The following is a 24689-nucleotide window of genomic DNA, read 5'->3' as shown; positions in this document are numbered from 1 at the left end:
AAATGGGAAAACGGCTCCTCTGAGTCATTTCTGTGCAACATAGTTGGGGGCTACCATCCTTGAAGCCTGTCAGGAGCTGCTCCTTTTTCAAGCCCTCGTGCCCCGGCTCCACTCCCTGCCCTCATCGAATCGCCTTCTCTAAGGGTCAGCTCTGATACCACCTATAACACTCTGCATCGAGCGATAGAAAGGACCAGATCAACTTACCTTGATAAGCCTACGTGAATTTCTCAGAAGTCACCCATCCTTGAGCTATCTTAGCTCAAGCACGCTTAACCCGGGAGTTCTTTATCCACATTAGCCCAAAAGGCATCCAGCTAGTGTTGTTTCCTTCCTTACTATCCTTGATATATATATACTAGCTTCTCTAGAGTCCCTTCTTAAACCTGACTTTGGGCTCTCGGGGTATTACACATCGAATCTCTCTACCAAATCAACAATGTCATCTCTCATTAAGATTTCTTTTTCATTGCCATTAGAATGTTTCATAATCTTAAATACATTAAACCTAACCGTCTCATCATAAATTCTAAGGCTAAGTGATCCTTGTTGGACAATCAATCAAAGCTCTTCCTATGGCAAGAAAAGGTCTTTCTAAAATTAAGGGCATATCATAATCTTCTTCCATTTCCAAAACAAAGAAGTTAATAACAAAAGTAAATTTATCCACTTTTACCAAAACTCTTCCACTACTCCCCTTGGATATTTGATACTTCCATCAGCCAATTGAAGAGAAATAGTGGTGGGTGTTGGTTCTTTTAATCTAAGCTTCCTAAAAATTGAAAATGGCATCAAGTTTATGCTTGCACTAAGGCCACATAAAACTTTATCAAAATTAATTTCACCAATAATGCAAGGAATAGAAAAGCTCCCTGGATCCTTGAGTTTTTGTGGAAGCTTATTCTGTAAGATGGCTGGACACTCCTCCGTTAGGTTGACTATTTCATTCTCCTCTAGTTTCCTCTTATTTGATAAGAATTCCTTCATGAATTTCACATAGATGGAAATTTGAGCTAGAGCATTAGAAAATGGGATGTTTATGTGGAGCTTCTTGAACACCTCTAGGAACTTCTCAAATTTCTTATCTAGTTTGTGTTTACGCAACCTATGAGGGAATGGAATTGGAGGAACATAGAGCTTAATTGGTGGTAGAGCAACCTTCTCTTTTTCAGTTGCTACTTTGGGCTTATCATCTTGATCAGTTGTCTCCTTAGCTGTACCATTTTCTTTTGCCACACTTGGTCTCTTAACATGGATTTTCGGCAACTGCACCTCGCTTCTTGTTGTGATCGCATTCACTTGCTTCTTTGGGTTAACTTATGTATTACTTGGCCACGTGCCCGGTTGCCTTTTAGTGAGAAGTTTTCCCAGCTACCCAGTTTGATTTTCTATATTCTTAATGGCTACATCGGTTCGTTCTTGAAGCTTCGAGACCGTTTCTTCCCATCCTCCTTTTTCTTCTTGTAGTCTTCCTTATTTTGATGGATTCTAAACATTTTGATTGTTGTCATAGAAGAATTTAGGATGGTTTCTCCAGTCGGGGTTGTACGTCTAAGAGAATAGATTATTTTGCTGCTGTTGAAAATTTTATTAACGTTGAAAGTTCTGTGCATATGCAACCTGCTCTGTGAATGAAGGATCTGTGATGACTAGTGGACATTCGAACAATAGATGATTTGCCCCACAAGTTACACAAACAAGAAGAGATTACTGCATCATATTAACAGATGATGAGGTGTATTTTAGTGCTTCCATTTGTTTTGACAATGCATTAATCTTAGCTAACATCAAGGTGTTCACATCCACTTCATGCACTCCTGCTGTTCTTTTATGTAAACTCCTATCTGGACACATTACGAACTGCTCATTCATTGTTTCAAAAAGATCATGTAGTTCCCCAGCTGATTTATTTTGAATAGACCCACCTATTGTAGAGTCAACTATTGAACGGCTATAGGGAGTTAGTCCAGCATAAAAATAATAATTTTGTGCCGGTAATGGGAAACCATGACTTGGACATTTCCTTAACAACTCCTTGAACCATTCCCATGCCTCATGAAAGTTCTTAGATTCAGCTTGCTAATCTTAGCCGGTGGAAAATATTTTAGTGTAAACTTATGAACCAAATCTGCCCATGTAGTAATGTTGCTAACCACTCCCAAGCTTTGACTTTCAAAGTGTGAGGAAAGAGTTTCATTTTAACTGCTTCTTCATTGATACCTTGATACTTGAAATTTTCATAATATTCTAGAAAGCATGAGAGATGATAATGCGGATTTTCATCACTTCTCCCATAGAAAGGTATGTTGTTAGAGAACAAATTAATCACATCTGGACTCAACTAGAAGTTATAGTGCCCATACAAAGGATAAATTATGTTGGACTTGTTCTTAATGACTAGGGGCATCATGAATTCCCCCATCAAGATATCTCTCTCATTGATCTCAGTGGCATGCACCACTGGGGCGAGCTGATTAACATTATCATCCATATTATTTTGTTGTTGTTCCATTTTTCCCTTCTACTCACGACGTCTTTGGTGAAAAGTCCGTTCGATCTCCGAATCAAACTCAACAATATGAAGGCGTTTTGAATGGTGCATGCACTATCTCAATCCTAACACAGTAAAGATTGAAATAGATCAGTGTCTGAAAATACAGGAAGCAACATAAATGTTAAAGTTAATCTTAGTTAAAGCACTAATTAAGAGAGCCAATTCTCGACAATGACGCTAAAAACTTGTCCGCCTTTTTTATCCTACAAGTGGAGAGATCGTGACAAGTAATACAGTGATAAATAGTGTCATGACTTGTTACAAGGACTAGGATTTTATCAAGATTTATTTATTTATTTTTTGAATTTTTGGGTTGAAAAGGATTTTTCCAAGTAAATATTTAATGTGAAAAATATATAAGGGAAAAATGGTCGATTCAAGAATTTAAATAGGAAGGACACGTGGAAAATAATAATTTGAGGATAATTAGAAAAACATAGGGGATTTGAAGATAATTGATTTGTGTGAGGATTAGGTAAGGAGTTTGAAAATTTTCAAGTTATTAAAGGAGTAGGACTTGTGGACATCCAGGGTTTCTCCTCTCTCTATATATACTCATATAACCAATATTTTTCCTCACGCTGTAAGAAGAAAAGAGTTCAAGAAGTTGTAACCACTGTGAGGATTTCCATAGGAGAGTTTGCGTTGCACTTGTTGAGTCCAATCAGGAAAAATCAGGCAAGTTTCTCTCCCTGTAATCCTCTTTTTTATAGGATTCATGTTTAGCGTAGGGATCTCTGTATACTACAAGTTCTTCATTCTCAGATTTTTCAAGTTTTTCATTCTCAGATTTCATCATAATCAATATATATATGTATATATATGTTTAGTAAGTTATCTCCCTCGTTTGATTGGGCAAGTCTTGTATTTTTCCTTCATCAATTTCTTTCAGTGTGATCTTTGTATCATTCCAGATATTGATTCATATCAGTTGGGGTTTTGATTACCCAAGTTTATTTCGGAATGGTGTAGCATTAGTAGGTTTGTATCAAAACATAAATATAGGTATCATATGTTTTTTTTCATAAGTTGGTTCAGGTATCCGAATGAAATCACCCACATCCGGATGGTTTTGTTTGATGTTTGAGTATGGTATCCAAATGACTAGTTGATCTCTAGATAGCTTTCATATTTTCTTGTGATAGACATTCGGATGAGTCTTCATCATATCCGGATGCCTTAATCGTATCTGAATGTGTCGATTCAGGCATCCAAATGAGTACCCTATATCTAGATGCCCTCTCTTTCCATTCAAATGTAAATATGCATATATGTGAGTGATATCCGAATGGCCAAGGAGTCATTTGAATGGGTGCAAGTTCTTTTTGTGAGTGATATCCGGATGAGTCCAAATGGCATCCGAATGGGCCCTTGTGATATTCGAATGGCCCTCACATTCTTTAAGCCTTCACATCCGAATAGCCCTTTTTGACATCCAAATGACCCGAGTTATATCCGAATGTGTGAGCCATGCATCCGAATGCTAGCATATGGTTTTCGAATACCCTTGTATCTAAAATCCTCATATCCGAGTGCTCCATACGATATTCGAATGTGGTCCAAATAATATCCGAATATAAGTTATTATTTGAATGTAAGGTTCAATATTCATGAATATTGAAATCTCATATCAGAATATGATAAAACTAACATGCTTATGTCGTCAATCGAGAGTCCTAAGAGCTACACAATTTAGTAACTTGATGATTGTTATATCTTGTGCATGACATCGTTATGTGTTATGTTACGATATTATGTGCAAACATCCTAATATGAGCATGGAGCATGACTTTATGTGGAGCACTTCATATTGTGTGCGGGCATGTATATGTGTATTGCATAGCAGTATGCGTACGAAGCGGCTTAGTCTGTGGGGATCCCATATGTTTAGTTTCAGTTCAGGGGTGCAAGGCCCACAGTTCAGTTTTAGTTTCGTTCGTCTAGTGGTGACCATGGAACTAGGGGCACAAGACCCATAGTATGTGCTTACAGTTTTTATGGTTGCAGGTTTCAGTTCAAGCATGTATGTATTTCATATTATGTGGGTCTAAGGATCAAAGTTGCTTACCTGCATTGTATAGTTTATGTGCATTGATACTTATCATATATGAGCAACCATATAGTTGATTAATAATCCCTCAATACAAGAACAGTTAATGCTTCATGAGTATCGATGTTCCTTGATTCAGCTACTATTTTATTTCATGTTATTACTTGCTGAGCCTTGTGGCTCACCTTGTATTCTTTACCATTCCAGGTCCTAGCGAGAGAGTTCCAGATGTTGGGCCTAGTAGTGTCGGGTAATAGAGTGTGTACAGGGAGCCGCTCAAAATCAAAAGATTTATGGGAGTTATTTTCTATCTTGAGACTTTTAGAGTATTAAATTTTCAGTTGAGGGATTTCCTTAGTTAGTAGTATATGTTAGATGTATGTCCCTCGAGAACCAGTGATTATTGTTTCAATTTATGTTAAACCCTCTCATAGTTTAGAATTTTGTTACGGTACAGTTGGAGGCGTTTTTTTTTAAGTTATAAGGTGATCAATTTAGCAAATTTTTTATCACTACAAATTTTCAGAATTGTTGTGAGCATTTATTTTATCTCCTTTCTAGTAGCACCTCCTCCTGGACTGTGTTGTATCATATTTTTTGATATATGAGAAAATGTGAAAATCCTTTATGTAAATCTCATATTTTGAAATAAGCTTTTCATATTTCGAAACATACATGAATAGTGTTTGGCACAAATGTTCAAATGTTTGAAAAATCTAGCATTCATGCATCATGTTTTGAAACCTGGTATTTATGTTTCGAAACATAGCTCTGCTATATTTTTGCACCTGTTTCGAAATGCCTTTTGATAAGGTTTCAATATTTGCTAAGTCTGTATGCTATATTTCGAAACTAATTTGAGATTTAAGCATATGTTTTGAAACCTACATGATATGTTTCGAAACCTCTAACAATTCTGTCAACAGAGCATTTAAAATATAAGATGAATATGTTTTGAAATAAGTTTTTGAAGTATGTTTCGAAACCGTCATAGTATGTTTCGAAACCTCTGACTCTGTCAGCAGAATATTTAAAAACCTGAGATGCTTTTGCTTTTCATTCTCTTTATATTCAAAAGTTTTTCAAAAAGTTTACTTTTTATTTAATCTCCATAATTTCAATTTCAAATTTTGAAAATGGAGAACAAAACAAAATCATGGTAAGCATCTATCTTTGTCTCTTACTCATGATGTCTCCCAGTGCAAATCCAACTGTAAAGACTGGATATTTCGAAACATGAGGAGTATGTTTTGAAACCATAGTATAAAATTGTGTTGTTTTGAAACCTATATCGTATGTTTCGAAACCTACTTTAATATCTTGTCTCTAACGGTTATAAGCCAAATTTCTATCTCTGGGTATATATAGCATCTCTTTGAAGACAAGTACCAAAAACTTACAAGAATATACACGAGAACACACATAGAAGAGACACAAGATACATACACAAGTATAAGTGAATGAAATCATTTTAACAAGCTCTCAAAGAAGATCCATTCACATAATTCTTGATGTGCATTGTGGTGTGATAAGGAGAAGCAAGCTGAGTCTCATCCTTCTAGCTCTCCTTACCTCAATCTAAGAGGTTTGTACATCCATTTGGTAAGGTATTTTATTGCATTCAATCTGTTAGGTTGTAAAAGATAAGGCTTATTTATCTTGTTAAGGTTTATAAGGTTTGAATTTAACCTTAAAACTCATTGTGGTGTAAGGTTTGAGTTGAGCCTCAAAACTTAGTGTGTCAAGGTTCGAGTTGAGTCATAAACCGTGGTAAAAACCCTTGTTGTGGTTGATCACTAGTGAAAGTGATTGTGTTTGAAAATCCTTCAAATGGATAAGCTTGAAGGTAGTGGACTAGGCTGGGGTGTTGAATCACTATAAATCTCGTGTGCACTTGCTTTACTATTTTACTTTCCTATTTTCATTGCTTAAGCTTTCAAAAGAATTATTTGCAAAAGCCAAAAGTTTCGAAATAAGCAAAACAGAGAAGAATTTTTGAAACATATATAATAGGTTTCAAAACATACTTAATAGAAAGGTTAATTTCAAAACATACTCATTTATATTTCAAAACATACTTAACAGAAATGTTGATTTCGAAACATACTCCTTCATATTTTGAAACAAAGTATTTTGCAAGCAATAGATCTTTAAACTATTGAAGAATTTATCTTAATCCCAATTCACCCCCCTCTTGGAATATAATTGTCATCATTTGGAACTAACAGACTGCTCTAAGATAGGGGGTGTTACAAATAGAGTATCATTCCCACGAGAATTGGCTAATGATTCCTACTTTAACCACTCTTAACTTCAATGAAACACACACAGTTAATAATGTTATTAACAGTTGGTGTTTAAATAACTAGAACTAAATCACTGATTGGAAAAACACACAAAACAACTCTTTTTGGTTTTGGAACTTAGAAATCGAAGTTGCTAGGGTTCATGAATCCACTGTCATTCTTTATATGATTTAATCTTTCATTACTCAAATTTGCTAACTCTTGCGTTGGGTTGAAAATCAATGATCTTATGACAACCAAAAGCTCCTCTCGATGGTCATTCGATTCTATGCCTGTATATGAGATTAATTATCTCTAATCAACCTGCGAATATATAAACATGCATTCATCCTCATTGATCATCTCATACGATTTCACAAGACATAACAATATCTCTACTTATTATCAGACCTTATGTTGTTTATTACCATGTGTTAAATCATATTGAATCTCTTGAAAGCAATATAAATCACAAACATACTTTAATGGTGGCAAAGTATCAAAACAAAAGAAGAGTATAATAAATAATCAACCATAACAACAAAAATATAGCAAAAACCAAATAACTTTGAATTAAACCAACAACGAATGAGATTTCATCATTCACCCTAACTATAAAACACCTAACCCAACATGCTTTCAATCAATGGAGGAACCATAAAAATAGAACTCATGATATAGGAATAGAAGAAAGAACAGAAAAATAAAACCAAAACTTGAGTTTCCCAAAAATCTTCTTCTTCCTCCTTCAAGCTTTACTTTGTCTTCGGCAAAAAACATTCCCAATCCTCCAAGAATCAGTATTTAAATAGTTATTTTTAGGTTTTCAGAGTTGTGCCCCTTGAAGGAGTCCATTCCCATTCAATTTGGAAGGAAACAAGCTTGAGACAGCCTTTTCGCGAAGCTTTGAACCCTACCGCGGTCCTACTGCGAAATGCATTCTGTGACAAGACCGTGAGCAACAGAATACTCCTCCAACCATAACCCTACCACAATATGCATGCCATGAGCCACAGAGAATTTTTCCAACCACGACCCTACCACGGTATGCATGTTGTGATAAAGATTGTGAGCCACTTTTCCTTGACTTCCCAACTCTTCAACTTTATGTTCGATTCTTTGTGGCTTCATTGACATCAACCATGACTGTACATTCCATGCCTTCAATCCCGAGTTTAGCTCTAAATATGCGCTAACATCATCATTTTCGCTCCAAAGGCCTTCAACACGCGATCTGTGCCTACATGGCCAAATATTGACCCAAATTAAGTACAAATCAAGCTCATTAATTTAATAAATGCTAAGTTTATTGGCCCATCTAAGTGTATAAATGATACTTATCAATTTTAAAGAATCTTTTAATACAACAATTTGGACTTTTTAAACTATGATCACTAATACTTTAAATATATTGATTAGTGGTCAATTTTGTAAATTGTAATAATTATACCCCTATTTTAATCTTAAAATTGGATTTAATCGAATATTTTGTAATTATATGCAAATTTAAAGGAAAATAAAATTTAAAAATAAATTAGGGGTAAATTGAAAATTTTAGAAAAAAAAATTAAAATAGAAAAAAGAATATTCCCCTTTAATTTTTGACAAAAAAATTAAATTAAAAATAATTTACAATATATATAACATATATCTATAATATATATATAATATAATACATAAATATATATATAATATATTATACCCCATGCATGCCATGCTTTATCCCATGCTATATAAATATATATATATATATATAATATAACATAATTGCATGTTATGAGAATGCAGCATGCGTGAAGCTCCAATTCAAAGCTCCCAGCCTCATGTTGAAGGCCCAAATGCAATGATTTAAGAAAGTCCAAGCCCACATTGAAGTTGAAATTTAAAGGCCCAGCACCATATGCAATTAAAATGCAGAATTGAAGCCCAGCCCATCAGCAGTGAGAGACGCACAGCAGCTTCCGTGAAAGCGCGGTCCTTCTCTTGCAATTTTTCATCAGGTGCAAGGGCAATCTGGGAAATCAAATGCGCATTATATATATATATATATGCGAGAGCACAGCGCACAGAGGCTGGCCCCCATCTGCCATTTCTGCAACCGAATAAGCGGAGCCAGAGATCAACTGGGATGGAGGAGAAAGTGCGCTGGTAGGGTGCTGGTGCGCAGCAGTGAACAGAGAGGGGATTTCACGAGCACAGTGCGTTGGTGGCTGGAATTAATCTCGGTGGCTGTGTTGTGCGATATATATATATATATATATACATACACGGCCACAGCGAGAAAGAAAGCAATCGCACAGTGCACTAGGAAATGGACGCACAGTACTCATTGTTCATTTAATTTCTGTTATTTCATTTCATGTTGATTAATTTCTGTGTGGGATTACTGTTTCTCTTAATTTCAATAATTTTAAATTTCAGTTAATTTTAATTTTACCTTCTGTCCATTTAATTTTTGTCTATTTTAGTAGTACAATTTAGATTCTGTATTTTTAGCTCCAGCACTTTAAATTTCAATATTTAATTTTTATATTTTATTTACTGTCATTTAATTTCTAACAGTTAAATACCTGTAATTTTAATTTCTTGTCATTTAAATAACGAGTATTTACTTTTCTGTATTTTATTTTTCCCGCACTTCAAAATTTTGTATTAAATAATGAAGATGTGTGACTAATAATTGTCAGGCCAAGACAAGAACGGTGTTTGATGCCCAAAATTTCTCGAGTTAGCCGAACTTCATTGTAAATTGAAGTGTTTAAATTGATTTTTAGATTTTTACCAAACACTTGAATTTAAATTGAGATATATGCCTAATCCAGAACCCTCATGCCATGTATGTGGGTTGTCCAACCTGAAAATATCATCATCCCCAAACTTAAGTGTACATTATATATATTTCAATTTATAATGATTGGTTAAGTTAGAGTCGACATGCTATGTATGTTGGTTATTAGAATTAAAACCATCATCATTTTGAAATGTAATCAATAGCAAATATCTTAAAATTAATTTAACCCGATAATACCATTCTTTGTGAGTCTTGGAAAATATTTAGATTGACACTGAAATTATCTTGATCCGAGACATTTTATTTTCAGTACCAAATTGATTAAATTTTTCAAAATTAATTAATTGGTCTAATTGCCTACACACTTTGGTTTAATTTATGCACTTTTGTTTTGATTGCATAAATAAGCGAATTGGCTTGGCAACCCAATTTGTATCGCAACTTTTATTTCTGTTTTAATAATTATCTCCTAGTGAATCGACTTAGACTCTCATCTAGTAAATAAATTTATGTTGTGACGCATACTCGCATACTGGTGACTATAAACGCTCTACGCTTGCATGTTTGATTTTTTTTATTTGTTTATGTATTTGTTTAATTAATTGCACAAAGTTAAGCGCAGTCATACATCCTTGATAGAAAATTATATGAAATAAGTGTAAGATAAATTCAATACAAGAAAACTTATCCTTTTCAAGTTTGAGAAAGATTTTGTTGAAATATTAAAAATTATTTTAAATTTGTTGCAAAATAACTCTTGCTAAAATAGAATGAAAATGCTGAAACAAAAGAGAATAAACAATGTAGCACATAAAAAATTTTATACTGGTTAGGCTCAACCAGCCTACTCCACTCTCTTGGCTCCTCGCCAAATATTTCAACAATCCAATATAGTTTTTTTAGGATCAGCTAGTACTTCAGTTTTTGACAAGTGTAGTTGTAACCTCTGTTTTTCAATGGCTCAGTAGTAACTAATTACAAAACAACTTTTATAACATGCAGCTGGAACCTCTTACATTGTACCTTTTATGGGCTCAAGTACAAAACACAAAAATAGAAGTGAAGTTTTCAATATAAACACTTTGAAAAGCTTTATAACGACCCGAAGATGGGGTCGATATTAATGGATAACTGATTAGTGGTTAATTTTGTAAAAATTTTGTTATAATTACAACTTTCTTTTGATCTTAAAAATGGCTTAAATTAGATATTAATATATATTTTATGGTTATATGCAAGTTTAAATTGAAAGATGAATGAAATGAAGTTCTAAAGTAAATAATAATAATATATAAAATTATATATAATACATATACATCATTATATGCATGCATGTAATATATATATAATATAATCTAATATATATGTGCCATGTGTAATACATATATAATATATAATTTATTAATAACATTAAACTATTTTTTTTAGACATGAAGAATTCAAGTCCATAAAGAAATCAAACCCATGAAGAATTCAAACCCATGAAAAATTAAAGTAAATGAAGAATTCAAGCCCATGAAGAATTCAAGCCCATGAAAAATTAAAGTCCATGAAGAATTCAAGCCCATGAAGAATTAAGACCCAATTTGAGCAACCCATGGAAGATATTATTTGGAGAAGGCCCAAGGATTATTTTTAATCCTAATGAAGATTAAAAACCAATTTATAGAAATCTATTTTTATTTTTTTATGTGAGAGCTTTATTAGGTATGTTTTTTAGCTAAAATCCATTTAACTATTAGGTGGGTATTATAGCTAAAATCCATTTAACTTTATGAGTACTTTATTAGGTATGTATTTTAGCTAAAATCCATTTAATATTAGGTGTGTATTATAGCTAAAATCCATTTAACTTTAAGTGTGTGAGTGCCCATTAGATATAATTATGTCTAATTGAATAATTGAAATTGTGTGATTTGTATTGCATCTTGTGGCCTATAAATACCTCACTTGATTGCATTTGTAAGTGTGATTATTATTCTTAAATCAAAGTTTAGTTATTTCCTTAGAATTCTCTATTTGAGAATTGCTTTTGTTCTATCTCATTTTCTTTAGTATTTTCTCTTGTGATCTTACTTCTTTCTTTCTTCTTTTAAATTCTTATGTCATTTATGGTTACTTTATTATTCACCGCCTAAATGGCCAGTTAGTTTATGCCTTTAAATTTCTGCAATTTTAATTCTTGTCTTTTAATTATCCACGCCGGTTAGTTTATGCTATTTTACTTCTTGTCATTTAAATTCTGTTATTTAAATTACGTCGTTTAAATTCATGTCAATTAACTTTTAAATGGAAATGAGTAGCTAAATCTAATCTTGGGTTAAGGCAAGGATAGTGTCCAACGCCAATGATTCCCAAAGAAAGCTGCGCTTTAAATGAGTACCATTAATTTAAATTTCAGTATGAGTGTGTCTTAATTATTGAGAAATCACTAGGTTTGAATTGGAGCGTAAGCCTAACTTAGAGCTTTCATGTCACGCATGAGAGTTACTAGAACTGGAAACGTTATCATACCCAAACCCGGATGATTAATTTAGTTGTCTTGTATATTAATTGTAATTGGATTTATGGTAGTTGCTTAAATTAGAATATCACATATCATGTATGGGGATTGCTTAAACTAGAACTATCATAATCTCTAATTGCATTTAATAACAAACCCTCATATCTGAAATTAAATTAATGTTGCTAATCTTTTATGCTAAAATTTGGGAATCAACGGGTTGGTACTGAAATTGTCTTAACTCAAGTACTATCCAATTTTATATTCTCACTTTAAGTATTTATTTCAATTACTGCCTTAATTTATTTCCTAGTATCTGTTGTTTAAAAAACCATAAAAAAACCTTATTGCCAATTTGTCCAAATGCGTGTGTGCTTGTGTGTGACATTCTTTTTATTTTGCCATAAATAAATCTCTCAGTGGACGACCTGGACTCATTCAGAAAATATAAATTTAAATTTGGACTACAACTGCATTCGTACACTGACGAGTATAAACCTCTCACCTAAATAAGGAAAAAAATATAAAATTTTTATTGTGTTTTGTTTTGTGTTTTAATTGCAGGGTGGGAGTGCAGCCAATAACTCGGTATTATTTTGTGTCTCCCAGGTAGAATTATTTGTTAAGTTAGCTTGGGATTTGGTGTTGTGTGAATAAGTATGTATGTTAGTGTCTTTGGAGGACTTGGGAAAAAAAAATAATAATTGAGGTTTAAGAGTGATGGTGGAGGAGAATTTGGATGGCTGGAGGCATAATCGGATATAGTTTTTGTGAGTGTCATTTGGATGCTACAGTGAGGCATCCGGATAGGGTGTGAGGAATCCGGATGGCCTATGTTTCTTGCGTACGATTTTCCCTTTGTAGGCCGATTTCGACCATTTTGAAGCCCGAATATCTCAAAACTCAAAACATGAAAGTTGTAGATCTTCTCTTGTCATTTCATAGCATCTTGAATCACCTCAATCGGAGCTTGGACGAGAGAGTTATGCCTGAAATTCGAAGAGATGTTGACATTGCCCAGAATTGCTTAATTAGCTCTGTTCTTTCAATAATGCCTCTCTCATTTGAATGGCCTACTATAGTATCAGAATGGCTCTCACATTCCTTGAATATCATGCACGAAATGTCTCTCACACTATGAATACGTGTATACATATATATATATATATATATCATCCGAACCGCCATTAACTCGAGGAACACATAGAAAATTCTAGATTTAAGAAAATAAATAGATAGATAAACATGACTTATGGAGAAAATATAAAAGAAAGAATTTGTGAAAAATATCACTAAATAGAGGAAGATAAACTCAAGCATTTTCTCGTAAGTCTCTATATTTCTTCAAACCCTCTTCCTTCTCTTCAATAGCAAGCCAAACCCTACTGTCCAAGGAGTATCTAGTCGTTGTTAAGAGACATAAAAGGTGTAATAAGGCAAGTTCTGTTGAGTGTACATTTTGATGATTGATGATTGGCATGTGTGAATGTGAATTTATATTTTATGTACTAACAAAGCATGAAGCCTTCATAAGGCTTACAAAGCTATTCTTTAGTGATTTCATGACACAGGTTATATATGAAAACTTCTTATACTTATATAGAGATTTCATTATATATGGAAACAAGTTTTTAGAGAGCTTTCTAGAAATTTGAGTGTTTGAGCTATGAATGGAAAGTTCTTCTTAGAATGGAAAGTCTAGAAGATATATTGAATCCTTGTTCATATATGGGAAGTTCAAAAGATATATATGGAAGTTTTTGAGGAGATTGGAGTAGTCCACTATATGGAGTTGCCATATATGTAACTTGGCGACATGGCATTGTTAATGTGGCATTTTGATGACATGGCAGCCACGTGGAGCACACTCATCAAGGTTACATCTTCTCGTTGGTCTAAATATGCCGTGCATTATTGGAATTGATTTGCTCATTCAAGGCCGATTGGAGATCTACCAAAAGTCAAAGGTCTTGAAGATCAATCAAGTTAGCTGATTATGGAAGGTAAATCAAAAATTCAAAACAAAGGGCTAAGATTGGCTTGAAGACTTGACACATGGAGGGCTGAGATTGATCAAGGAAAGCCTACTCTAACACTATATAAAAGGATCTCTTGAAGGCTTTGGAACAACTTTTGGAAGCCCTATTATTTTCTACATCATTGGCCAAGATTTTCATTCTCTCTAAGTCTTTCTTTTCCTCTATCTTCTTGAGAGAAAACTAAGAGAGTTCTCTACACTTCATTGTATTATTTTTGAGAGAACCCTATTTCTCAATCTCTACTATTCTTGTATCGTGTAAAGAGCGTACAAAATCCAAACCAGTGAGTGTGAGACTCCAGAAATAGTTTGGTGGTGGTGAAGCCAAGTGAAGGCTTCGGTGGTTGTATCAAAAGTTTCATATAGTGGATTTGGTTGAAAATCCTAAGGAAGAAAATCCTTAGGTAATGGATGTAAGCCATAAGGGCCGAACCACTATACATCGCTGTGTTCTTCTTCTCTTCACTCTTTACTTATTCTTGCTTGATTATACTTGTTTGTTTTTGGTATTATATTCTGTTTTGCTTTAACTGATCATTCTTTATTTAAAGTTTTGTTATTGTGTGCATTCAAATCACATGTTTTCACCAAGTTGTAATTTGAAGAGTATATTGGATCTAAGCACATACTAGCACAGCTGGCGGATATCATATTATCCATCTAGTATTTAAGTGCTCCCGTACTCTCAACTACAATTTTAGTTTGTATTAAATTTGTTTTCTCATATATATACGTGCATAAGTTTTGCATTAGAAGTTTTAAAAGGTGTCAATTCACCCCCCCTCTTGACTAGGTTAGAACTCAACAAGTTCCCTTCTATTCTTTCCTATCTTGGAATATTTCTTGCTTTTGAATATGGGTTTGAGGGTTTAGCTGGGGTTTTGTTGTTCGAGTCTATGGATGTTTCTAACAGCCAAGTAGGGTTTGTTCTAAAGGGATAGATATATTAGTGGCAGAGAATTGTATGCTTTTTATAGAAAAACACCTTCGTTTTATGGGTTGTACTAAAGCCCAAAAGGTGTAGTTGGGCACATTCCGCCTTAGAGATCATGCAAAGAGATGGAGGGAGATAATTCACCAGAGGTATAGGCGTAGGGAGCCTACCTAGGTAGAATTTCAGAATGCATTTAATGAGGCTTATTATCTAGCATGGTATAAAAAGCAAAAAGTGTATGAATTCATAGAGCTGGTACAAGGTAGCAAGACAGTGGCTTAGTATGAAATAGAATATACAGCCTTAGCCAGGAATGCCCCTAACTTGATTTCTACAGAGGAGAAGAAGGCTTTTAAGTACCAGCAGGGACTGTGTCTAGAGATTTGACATGCATATGGCGGAGTGAGAGTCACAAATTACTCCATAATAGTGCAAAAAGCTTACACCATTGAGCATGATCGTGGGGAGTGGAGAGCAGCCCAAACCTTATTCAGAGGAGCCAGAGCTTTCCAGAGGTTTACTAGCAATAAGAAGAGGAGAGAAGAAGTTGGGACGAGTGGTGAAGTAGCAAGACTTCCATCTTGTGCTTAGTGTGGGAAGAACCATGGAGGGCTATGTTTTAGTGGTGGTTTGGTGAAATATACACAAAGATTGTTGCAATGATAAAATAAATTAGGCACAATTTATCCTTTGTACTTAATTGTATATAAATTCCTAAGGATGAAGTCCCAAGGACTAACCTGTGTGGAGAGTGGATAAAGTATGAATTTAATTGTAAGAGCACTCAACACATACACCAAAAAGTTAGTACCTTAAAACATAGTCCCTGGTCAAGGTATCATTGAGAAGGGATATCAATGATGCATGCAAGACTAGTATACACGTTGCCTCTATCTTAAGGAAGATAATAACCAATCTTGCAAGGCTGGTAGTGTGGGATCCAAGGAAAGTGCATGGGTGCTTGTTGGAGAACAAGTTCACTAGACATGACCCGACATGGGATTCCACAAGGTTTTTAGGTGTCTATGGAAACCCTGGCGGCAGTTATGTAAAGTCATCCTTTGAGTTATGGTCACTATAGTATCTTGTATGTGGATTCACATACTTTGACTTCATTATGAAAGCATCCAACAAAGGGTGTGAACTCAACGGTGATTGAGTATGTCATGAAGCATATGAAGGTAGTAAGTGATCCAAAGAGGATTCATTGACCCTTAATGGGAGAATGTCTTTTGAGCCACTTTGATGAAAAGCTAACTGTTAAATCTATGCACAGTGGGAATTTGATTTGAGATTGGATCTTAAATCAAATACTCTTGAAGTTATCCTTTTTATATATCAAAGATAGAAAGACCAAACTTAGAAGAGGTGACAGTTAGTCCAATCCTCTGTTTGGTTGAGACATTTTAAACTGATGAAGGGATAACTTTACACAAACATGGTTGTAGCCTCCACTGAAAGGTTAGTGATTGCTATTGATCCTTCTACTAATTGGGGGCCTTCATGGATTGCTAGATCCTGCTCAAGGTTTATGGTTATTTTAGAAAAGAGAATCATTGCGAACATATGTAGAAGCCTAATTGATCACACGCAATAGGATAACATGATGAGGTAATTGTGGGCTCGATAGGTTTTGTGAGTAAACCTAAGTGTAAGAGTTGGAATTTCTTAAATATTAATGAGATTAATTGTAACACCCGATGTTATTGGTATGAGAAAATATGGAAGGTTGATAGAAACTTTTGAAAAAGTGCCCTTGAGATAAGTGGATCCATGGGAATAATGGTGCCCTTAGAGAGGGGCATTTTGGTAAATTGGGTAACGAGACCCAATGAAGGCTCATTGAAAAATTCAAAAATTATTCCCTTGTTAGAATGAGAATGTGTCGGGACTTATTATCATTTGTGCAATTGTGTGCAGATTGATGGGATTGTTAATTTCTAAGGGCATTTTGGTAATTTAGAGTATAATTCCATGAGGGAATTTAATTATTAAAGAGGAAAATTAATTATATTCATTTATATGTGAGAAATAATCTATTTTCCTAAAATGGAGAATAAATGTAGTGAAGCCAAATGGATTACTTGGATTAAAGCTTGGAAGCCAGGGTAGTGTCTAGGAGTGACACTTGGTAAGCTCTTGTCCAAGAGAAATGAATGATTTAATTAAATAAAAAAGAAATAAGAATTAGTCATTCTAGCAATTATGGGAGAAATAAAAAAATTCAAAAAGAAAATGGAAATTAGCCTCCCATTTAATGTGTGAAAATGTGGGATTTATTTAATGCAAAAAGAAAAGGAAAATGGTCATGCATTAATGGTTTGAAAATGGTCTTATTTAAATAAATGGGAAGGAAATGATAAATCCAAGAAGATCTAAGGGTAGAGAATTAGTCTTGAGATGGGATTTGATCCAAGGGCTCTCATTCATTCTATAAAGTTGGCATGGATTACCAACATGATTAAATTTTTAATTGAAAAGAAAAGAATGGGTGGATGAGATTATTTTGGAAAGGAAATCAATGGCTAAGATTAATTCTTCTTTTAGGCAATGATTGTGCTTTCTTGGATGGCGAGAATTAAGTCTCCCAATTCCAATCAATGGTTGAGATTAAAGCACTTTAAAGCACATGGATTGTGCTTGTTGTGGAGAGTGTGGATTTAACCTAGTATCAAGAAACAAAGCAATGACCAAGATTTATTCTAGAAGCTTGGCATGTATTAAGAGTTTTTATAAATTGGAAAGAGAATGTTAAATCCAGTTTTTTCCAAGATCAGAAGAAAGAAAGTAAAAGGGGAAGAAAAGAAGTGAGGTAAGTCTTCATTCTTCTTTTCATCTCTTAGCCTATTTTATTTTTGAAGAGTAATGTTTCAAGAATCTCTCTTGAATCTCTCTTTAAAGTAAATGCTTGGTAGCTTCTAAGGATTTTTAAAGGTAAGGGATGACCCCAAGGCGGTAGTCTTGCATGCATTTGTAAATGTTTTTCTTATGAGTTGCATGTAATGGTTAACACTTGCATGATATGAGTTCTAGTGTACCTATGGCCATATGGAGGACTAGTGTGTGGGAAGGGTTGGTTGATGCCTTAACCTATGGAGGTTATGAGGGCATGGAAGACTACCTATTTTGCATTGCATTTTTGCATTACATTTGCATTACATGCTCTTTCATTCTTCATTTACTTATGCATTGCACCCTTACTAAGTTTTATGGCTCATGAGGTTTTCACCCTCACCTTATAGGTCTTTTATGTGCCAAGAAAAAAGGGGAGTTACAAGCTTGAAATTTGGAAGCTTTGTGATAGGTTTTTTTTAGTTTATGGCTTGTAGAAGCTTAAGCATGTATTGTAATTTTTTTTTATGTATGTGGTATAAGTATGGTGTTGTTGCCATGTGTATTTGGGTAAGACCCTCATGGTTTATTTTGGAGCTCAAATGAAAAATTTGAATAAAATTTTTGTAACACTTGGAAGGTCAAAGAGTATAAGTAAGGTGTAAAATGGTAAGATTTTTTATGTATAATTGTGGTATTTTAAATTTGGAAACTTTGGGCTAAGAATCCCAAAGAAAAAAAAAGAAGAGCGGCAGTTGGCAGCAGCTGAGGTCGTAGTAGGCGGCAGGCACGGCCTAGAACGCAGCATGCGCGGCCAGCGCGCACTACCAACGCACTGCTAGGCTCCGGGTACGCTAGCAGGCCCCTCCAGCCAAAATTTTTAAAACATTTCTAGAAATCTGGGATTTTTTTTAGGCATTTTGGATTAATTTGCGGCCCAAAGGAATTTTTTTAAATAAAGGGATTTTTTGGGCATTTTTGGAGATAAATGCCGAATTTTTTGGAAAAATTAAATTTATGAGTTTTTTCTCGAAATTGGGAAAATCAATGGGTGGTTTGGAATTTTGAATTATATTGTAGCCCGGTGGAATATTGGAAAGAAGAAGAAATAAAATAAAAAAAGGGATTTGGGCAATTTAAATGGAAATTAATTAGTCGAGTGTGGTCTTTCTAAAGCCCAAATTTTCTAGTCGATTCTAGGGTTGAGGGAAGGGAAGGACGAAGCCTAGTTCCCACCTAGGGCATTTCAGGTTGAAACATAGTCTGCCCTTCACAAATGACCGGGTAGATGAACAATTTAGATGATTGTTCACGAGTGGCACCTGTGAGTGGGAGCGAGGCGTCACAGTTGGTATTAAAGCGTAATGGATAGAGTGTCGAGTGGAGGGTGCTTGGCGTAAGGTGGATGAAGGTTGACTCGAAGACCTTGAAAGTAGGACATATGGCTCGAGGACCCTAAGGATTGGGTCGAGATGAGGAGGCTTGTGGTGGTTTGATGGGCGTGAGAGGATATTCCTATTTAAAAGGTAGGAAAAATAGTATGGGCTCGATGAAATGGTATACCCGTGAGTGGAATGCGGGTTAAGGAAAGACGAACTAAAAACCCATGTGTGGGTGTCAATGGCAAGGAACCCGAATGTGGGAATTCGGGGAATATGAAGTGTTCGAATGATGAGAGTTCCTTGTGATTAAAGTGTCAGGGCTCGTGTAGGGACACGAAGCCAAGTTATAATAAGAGTTATGATGAGCGAGGTGAGCCTGGGGCATAACTAATCCGGGAGGGGATTAGTGGAGCATCCCTATGTTGGGGAAATGGTCAAGCATGTTGGAGGAAAAGGAGTTGTTCCCTTAGAGGTGGTGCGATATGGGTTGTGTGCTTGAGATAGAGTGAGCTAAAGTGGGAATTAGCTCGAAGCTCAAGGAAAGGAGTCATCAACGGGTTATGTGACAAGCTCAAGGAAGGGAGTGTGCATGTAATGCATATGCATGTCATGGCCAGGGTAGGCATGACATTAGTAGCTTTCGAAAGGACTCCGGGGGAGTCGGATGTGAGGTATGCATGATAGATGCACGTGGTATGAGGCAATTGTATTGTTATGGCAATCTCGGAGGGGATGTGCCTAGGGTATGAGTGGACCCTAGTTGGTTTCATGATGAAACGAGGTCTATCCTAGGGAAGGATAGGTGTGTGGCAAATAGACCCTAGCGGGCATTTGTATGAGATGGAAAATCCCTAGTGGGTCGAGCTAGGATTTAGGGGAATCCAGATTGGGAATGAAGGAGTTGGGCATGTGTTGATATGCATGTGAGAGCCATAGGATTAGAAGTCCATGTTATGAAGGACCAAGAGACTGTTCATGTGATTGATGGATGAGGAGCCAATCAAACTCTCATGGTGACGCTTGGGGTCAGGCGGGATGCCTAAGGTCAGGAGATGAGAGGTGAATAGACCCTCATTGTGATGCTTGGGATCGGGGATGAAGCCTAAGGTCACGAGATCTTTATTAGGGTGATGAGGAGGTCACCCAAGAAGGGTGTGAACGGGTTGTGAGGTCCGAGCGTAGTGATGGGTGATGAGATTATGGCAACGGGACATCCATGGGCTATTGGAAGTAAAGCAAGACGCTACGAGGCAAGCAGTGTAGTTCAAAAATTTTGACCCTTACCCCGATCCTAGCGATTGGATCAACATCAAAATCAAATCATTCACAAACAAATAAATAAATCTAACCTTTAGATTATCGAGTCGTTCACGGATTCGAGCCGTCCAAGCGTCCGGCCTCTAACTCATGATACGCGACACGCGTCCGTTGGCAAGGAGAGTGGAATAGGAGTGCTAGCTCCTTCTCCTTTTGACGGCATGTGTATGGACGGAAAAGAACGCCCACGTTTCAAATTGATGCCAAAAGAAACGGGAAGAGTGAATGGCAATACATTTTTCAACTTTTTTAAAATGACACCAAAACTCACTTTCTCTTATATTTTGGGCAACCCATAAAGGGATATTTATAAGGAGCTCTAGGGTTTCTTAAACCCTAATAGATATGGGCCGGCTCATTTAATTTAGTCCAATTAGAAACTTGATTAAATGGATTTATTCTAGTCAAATTAGAAATATAATTAAATGACCCAAATCCTTTTATAGGTTTAAATAAAATATTCTGGCCCAAATCTAATTCAAGCCCAAATATATTATTTAATATTTAGCCCAAATCTAATTTGATCCAAATATAATATTTAATATTTGGCCCAAATCTAATTTAGTCCAAATATAATATTTATTTTAATATTTGGCCCAAATCTAATTTAGTCCAAATATAATATTTAATTTAATATTTGGTCCAAATCTAATTTAGTTCAAATATTAACTGAAGCCCAAATATATTTTATTTCCTATTTGCCACTCCAACAAATAGAAAATTATTAAATTAGAAACTTCTTCCTAATTTAATCAATTGCCATTTTAGGAAACTCTTTCCATTATGACAACTCCTCATCATATCGACGTCATTACGTCTATTTGTTCTTTTTTCGTGAGAACCTACGACGGCACAACTTCTTGCCGAAGTGCCCCACTTAACCATATGTCCACTCTCCTAGTTTAAGCCAGGACCGTGCCTATTGCGTATGACTCATTAGGCTTCCGAATATGTTGGCAATGTGTCGGTACGAACACATAAGACAAGATTGACCTCTAGCAAGGCATCATGCCTACCCAATTATTCAAGGATTCATAATCCGCAAATAACCTTTCACGAGCATGGTTACCATGTAATTCGATCCTCTCGTCAATGTATCTTATGTGATCTCAAGTATGGCGATGTGTTGTTTGATAGCGATCACATGAGTTTTCTTCGGGATTTCGGATATCTTCACTTTAATTAGAAAGTAAATCAATAACTCCTTATTGATCTCTTTCACCATGGCCATGGATTTAAAGTGAATATCCACCGAAGGCGCCTTAGATACATCATCCTCTATCAAGGGATAGACGAGTCCCATCTTGGTTATACACCCATCTCCATAAGCCTCACGATATACCCAACGATCGCCTACGTGCAGCCTTTGTCTAGGCCCATCGAAACGATGTCAAAGCATACCGGTCTTCTTATGAGATGACCATGACAACCTCAGGTCCAAGGATTAGTTACACCCACCTCGTATTAGAATTCCATCAACATATAATCAAAATAGATTCTCATGGCGAGTCATGTCCAGTGACACGTTCTCTAACATTGGTCACCTATGTACTTGTCTAGACATCCCCATATCTATGGGTGTGAGACCCCCATTGCTATCACATAGCAAAAACATAGCACATATAAGTCTTACTGCAATTGTCAATGTCCATTCTTGACATTGCTACGACTTGGGACGTTTAATGATTTCTAGAAACTGTGATACATCATCTCACATCTTTATAGATTAATCACAGTATACATCATATGGACTTCTATCTAGTTTCATTTGGTTATTACAATAATAACAAGAAACTAATAAAATGACTTATTATGAATTTGAACAACTCCTTATTCAAATAATAAACATGATTACAATTGTCAGTGTACAACATGCCCAATCTAATTGGGTCTAGAGCACCTACACTAACAATGCACGCACAGGAAATGCCAACTATTGATGCCGAGGGTGCAGGGGTGTGATGAGTGATGAAGAGGCCCAGGTTGTAACTCCCAAGTCTAGGGAGCCCGAGTGAGGTGTGTTGGAAGGCCGAGTTGGGCGTAGTAACTGAATGCATATGGGGTATGCAAGGAAAGACATGAGGTCTCGACTCACCTGGAGGGTGACAGTACGTGCTCCGAACGATAGGTGTCGAAACTTGAGGTAGGCTCAGCATAACGGTTGTGGATTGAGAGATCGATGATAGTCAAGCTTTGGGATAAGCTTGGTGGCAAGAGATTTATGATGGACTTGGATCCAATGTCGTGAAAAGTAGGGACTTTTAGATTTTGGTTGAAAGGCCGTGTGATATGATCGTGTGGGGTAAGATCATGAAGCTTTAAGAGTTGGATTAATTTGAGATTCTTGAGGGTTGTAAGAGATATAAGGTCTTAAGGAATGAGGCCCGTGAAGTGAGCCTGAGGTTATCAAGGCAAGGATAACCTAATAAGGCTGCTCTCGTTAGATGGAGGTGGAACCTTTGTAGCTAGTGGAGGCTTCAACGTAACATTAATGCTACGAGTGCAAGGCTCGTAGTGACGAATTTGATATTATGGACTATGTGGCAGAAGACTAATGAGTTGGCTTGCGATAAGGGCAGATGACCCATTGACCGAAGCAACATAGTGCACTGCAACTGACAATTAGATGTCGAAGACCTGGAGCAGCACCATAGGAATTTCAGTGGGTATAGATTTCCTAGAATCTGGTTTGCTGAAGGAAGTAGAGCTAGTGGGAACATGGTGATGAACCATGATGAGAATGAATACCAAACTCGTGATGGATGAGTTGGGTAAGTGCATAGAGGCCAGGTTGGGCAAAGTGTGGAAAGACCCAAGTGGGGTTTAAGCCCTTTGTTTCGGTGAAGCGGTAATGAAATGGTCCGATGAATGTTGAGGCCATATGGTGGTTCGAGTTGTCCAAAAGTGAAACCCAAGGAATGAGGAATGGCTCTAGCATAGAATAATACTATAGGTGATGCATACTAGTAACAGGTTTAATGCTAGGGACCACTGAATGCAAATGGCAGGTGGCCAATGGGTTAGCTCATGATGAGGGACTATAGCCCTCTATGAAGAGTAACTAGTCTGCTGTGGAGACGATTAGACTCTGAAGACCTGGAGCGAATTGTAGGTTATGTCCAAACTAAGCCTAAGTTCTATGGGGACTGAAGTATTGTAGTAGTGCCGTTAGTTTGTCGTGGTAGTAGAAAACCTGTGAAGTGATTGAGTGATGCCTTGTGGTATGATGGCAAGATGTGTGACGATGCTCCTTGTTAAAGGATCCTAGCGCAACTAGGGCTAGAATTTATCAGGGTTAATTTGGAAAATTGGGGTGATGGAACCAATGTGACCCTCCTCGATGTAGGAATATAGGGTTGACTAGAAGAGTTGCAAGTGACCCCAGGAGGTCAAGTGAAGTAAGTGCTGTGGAGGGCGAGACTTATGAGACGAAAGCCAACCATGAGATGGGAATATTGAAATGTGTTACGATTTCTAGTATATGAATCTCTAAGCCTGTGACGTGAGTTGTGTAACGCCCCACTTTTCTTTTTCCAAGGTACACATACAAAGATGCATGATGACGCTAGCAACCGTATGGTAATCAAAGGGCGTTTATGGAAGCCTTTGCCAACAGAAGCAAGGATCGAACCTGAAAGCTTTATAAAACCATAAGCTAGATATTTAAGGCTTCCACTATATGCTTTTAACACAAAAACCATCTGAAAATCCATAATACAACTTGAAAATCTAGGGATCATTTAGGCTCCCTTTTACAACAAGTAAAACTCACACTAAAGTAATAGTACAACGCTTTGCAATTAAAACGTAAAGGAGCTAACTATCCAAGAACCACTTCCTTTCCTTTCCTCTGACTTGATTCCGGGGCACCTGTCACAACTAACCCACCTGGAACGTTGAATGTTCCAGGGGTATGAGACACCCAAGTTAGATAGTTATATCTAAGTGAGTGCAACAAGAAGAGATAACATGCATGTGATGAGATATGTAGAATGATATGAAA

This window comes from Diospyros lotus, chromosome 3 (assembly GCF_014633365.1).
Source record: "Diospyros lotus cultivar Yz01 chromosome 3, ASM1463336v1, whole genome shotgun sequence".
Classification (NCBI taxonomy): Eukaryota; Viridiplantae; Streptophyta; class Magnoliopsida; order Ericales; family Ebenaceae; genus Diospyros; species Diospyros lotus.
Note: the sequence above shows the minus strand (reverse complement) of the source record.